The 4093-nt window shown below is 39.9% G+C and overlaps 1 protein-coding gene across 1 annotated transcript in view; it reads left to right on the forward strand.

The window, feature by feature from the left end:
- Positions 1–2997: 2997 nt before the first annotated feature.
- LOC101851510 (myosin-IIIb) overlaps positions 2998–4093 on the forward strand; it is a gene marked incomplete at its 3' end in the record, with an annotated part of 129101 nt that continues 128005 nt past the window's right edge. Inside the window, 1 exon segment of the mRNA XM_035970685.1 lies at positions 2998–3141.

Consider the following 4093-nt stretch of genomic DNA (forward strand, 5'->3'; position numbering starts at 1 on the left):
GGGGGATGAGAGAGAGAGAGAGAGAGAGAGAGAGAACATTGGCTAAAGCTACATTGTTAGATTTCTACCAAGCTGGTCCTCATACATTGCATCATGCGTGTGCATGTTATACTGAGATAAATATGCGAGGTGTCGGGGTGGAACCTGAAAAACGTTGAATAAGGGCACACAAAACGTAAATGCTTGGTTTTCAAGGACCCTAAAGCTACGGAAGTCACAAAACTTTGGCGGCCATTTCCTCACTAGTTTTACCGCTAGAATCAGGCCACCCAACCTCCTTGAAATGCCAAAAACCAACTGTTCAAGATAGATGGAACGGTCCCCCCCCAGTTACTGTTGTTGTTGTTGATGATGATGATGGTGATGATGATGGTGGTGGAGAGGTGGTGGTTGTGGTTTTGGTTTGGGTTGTGGTTGTGGTTGTGGTTGTTGTGGTGGTGGTAATCGTGGTGATGCTTTTTAAAAATTGAGAAAGGGTTGAGGATAACGATACTAACGCCACTTATTCATTATTTGATGTATAAGAGCGGGGGAGGAGGGGAGGGGAGATGTCTTGAAATGAGAACTGGAATCTGGAAATGGGAACAGCAATCTTATTCTGCATTTTTTTGGACTGACTTAACCAATTATTAGTTACTGCTTATATTTTGGGGGTATAGGTCTACTGCAGGCTACAGTTCCTTATTACTTTTTTTGGGCCATTTTGAGTTACTTAGATCTTGAGGTCAGAAATCAAAATCTGAAGAAACCACCGACTTAGATTTTTAATTTGTATTTTTGAGAATACAACTAATAGGTGTTTACAAAATAAAAACCATTGATCTGTTAAGACATTGATACAAGTCATTGTGCAAAAGCTGGAGAGTCTATGATAGGTAGTTCAGGGAAATATTTGACAATAAGTTGCGTACCTCGAATTTTTTTTACAGAACTTTAATGCAGTAAAGTCATCTTATTCTAAAGTGAAGGTGAATTCCCAACACTATGCAGTGCAGCAAGTAAGTTCCAAGAAACGACCACCTGGATCATGATTTGTAACTTTTACTGGTGCCCACGGATGTGATAAAACAGACGCGACAGGTAATAAAACGGACACGGCAGCATGTGGCATTGGAACGTAGCAGGTTCTGTTTTTATTTTATTTAAAAAAAAAAAAAATTGGGGGGGGGGGGGGGGGGGGGGGTAAGTGATTTACGGCCCTCGCAACTGCTTAATAAGGTCATATTATGAACCCTCGGAACACATTTAACATTTTCACTTTAGTAGAAAATTTTGAATTATGCCCGGGTGGCGGCCAAAGCCTAGATCTACTCTTATCGATTTTAGACCACCAAGGGGTCTTTGAGATTTTTCGCTCTTGTCCGAGGAGGCTTGGTGTATATCTTTCCCCCCAGAAGTTCAGGGGTGTAGCTGAAAGACAGAAGTAAGAAGGAGCCAAGGAGGAGAAGTTGAAAGGCGGCAGAAAGATTCAGGAGCCCAGAGGAGGGGGCAAAGAAGGTGAGGGGGTTGGGACAGAAAATGGAGACGAAAGCAGAGGACAGAACATTGCTAGAGAGCAGGAAAGGAGGTGAAAGGAGACAGTTAGAGAATTCGAACCCGGGACTTTTGAATGAGAGGCGAGCACCTTAACCTCTTGGCCATGAGAACACCCCCCCCCCCTCGACTCTGTTTGAATTCTCGTGAAAATGAATGGTGTTTGTGCCCAATTTGTCACAGGTCCAGTTTGTCACCATTTCATTGAAGTATTTGAGTATTGATAACAGTCATAATTACAACACTTAAACACTGTAGTTGTAACTTAAGTTTTTTTTAATTCTCCGCCTCCAAATCGATGTGGTAGAGAGGTAGAGATAGTCCCTCTAAAATGTCAATTCAGCTTGTGTTGTTCAATATTTCTTCCTTTTTGTATGCAAATCGAAGCAAATTAGGCTACTCTGTAAAATTTCAACCATGAATGTTCTTTCGTTAAAAGCAATTGAAAAATTAAATAAAATTCATACAATCAATAATTCATTTACTCTTTTTGAGAGTGTCATTGTTAACTTCCATCATGCAGGGCAAGTCGAGACCTGCGACAAACTGGGCCTGTGACAAACTGGCATGCTTCCGCAATAAAATAATAGTACTTGGCATTACCGTAGACTGATTTGTCTCAGAGGCAAAATTGGCGCGAAGATAGATAGATAGACAGATAGATAGATAAATAAATAAATAGATAGATAGAGAGAGATAGAGAGGGAGAGGGAGGGAGAGAGAGAGAGAGAGAGAGAGAGAGAGAGAGAGAGAGAGAGAGAGAGAGAGAGAGAGAGAGAGAGAGAGAGAGAGAATGCAGGGGGGGGGGGGGATTAGAGAAATAGACGATCTGATAAAAGATGCATATTATTATATGAAACCCACAGAATGGACAGTTAAAGACAAAGTAATTTAATATATAGTGATAATTACACTCAAATAATGCTTCAGCAGTGCACATAGCCTACATGTAAATAGAGTTTAGTGCTTTATAATTATAATATAAGATTATATATTATTGTGTACGAACTACTAGCCCTACTTATAGTAACAATCTAATAACATGTTATAGTTATAATGATATCTAATCTCGAAGTAGAGAGTTCAGTGCAAGGAGGTTACATGTCCTTGGTGTACCGGTACTCGTCCCTTAAGTTCAGCAAGACTATAATATGATTTAAAATTGATTCTTAATTATTGATGACTATACTTCGATATAGATATCTAGATCAACATCTTTGTTTGCGAGATATTCAAGATGCCCTTATATTTATGAGATCTATAGCCCATCTTCAACTGTTATTTAGATGCAAATAATTGTTTAGGGCGGATTAGTGAATTGAGGATTCCAATAGTATACAAGAAAAAAAAATAAATAACCTCGCTAAAATTTGGGAAACTTCTAAACTTTTACATGTAACCGGGAAAAAATATCGGGAGTGATCCCCCTTGTGCTAATGTTTTGCTTCCTATCGATTTGTTTGATGTTGACACAATCTACCTGTCAAGGCCTGGATTCTAGCCGCTGTGGGCTGGCAAGGGTGGAGAAGAATGTACACTAATTTTGGCTTAGAAGATTCAAATTGTGACCAGGCTGTAGGATCCCCAGTGGAATTGAAAAAACGCACGGTAAGCTCTTGGTTTTTGGCTGTCACTGGTTAAGCAATGAAAAGAATATTTTGATTGAATCAAAATCAATGACAATGAAATGTGCATGGCATGTGTTGAGGGAGGAAGTTTTATTCACTCGAGTCGTAACCTCCAGTAACTGGTTTGGTGAGGAGAACTTGGGAAGAGTTCGGGACACGCCCATGGTCTGAGACAAAGATTTGATAGGCACTTTCTAATTTGTTTGTTCGTATTGTCCTCCGTCTTACATTCACCCACAACCCCTGGCCTCACCCAGTTTCTTCTTTCTTTCTTCTTCTCCTTGCCCTCTTAAAATCTTATCAATCTGTGAGACTCTAGGACTCTAGGACTACTCTAAGCCTATTATATGACTAGATTTAGATCTACTTTCTGTTTTGTTTAAAGGGTCAGTTTATAGTGACGTTGGTAAACATATAAAAGTTGATGAGAGTACACATTTTAGTGTTCTGTGTGTATACGTTTGTTGTTATAGTTATAGTATACCAGGCTGTTTGGAATTTGTTTAGATCTACTTCTACTTTCTCACGTTTAATTTGGGGGGAGGACTTCAGTAACGAGTGACCGCTCTGAACTTTATAGATCCCTACTCAATGGCCATCAAAATCAGTACGGAAGGCCTAAAGCCAGTATGTTAGTAGAGATGTAGATCTTGGTCTCTAGATTCTTCTCTATCTAGACCAAATGTTCATTGCTTCTCCCCCCCTGTCTTAAATATTTGATTTCAGAAGTCAAGCAATGCACACAAAAGAAGTACAGTCAAACCTGCCCTGACGGCCACCTCTATAAGACGGCCACCTGTACAAACGACCACTTTCCATTTCCCCCCTTGTGTTTTTTCTATAATTTACGAAGTGATTATTCGGACTCGAGTCCGAATATGAAAAAATGTTATTCGGACTCTGATTCTTGTCCAGCATGACATCACTTCCAA

This window comes from Aplysia californica, unplaced genomic scaffold (genome assembly GCF_000002075.1).
Source record: "Aplysia californica isolate F4 #8 unplaced genomic scaffold, AplCal3.0 scaffold00306, whole genome shotgun sequence".
NCBI classification, from domain to species: domain Eukaryota; kingdom Metazoa; phylum Mollusca; class Gastropoda; order Aplysiida; family Aplysiidae; genus Aplysia; species Aplysia californica.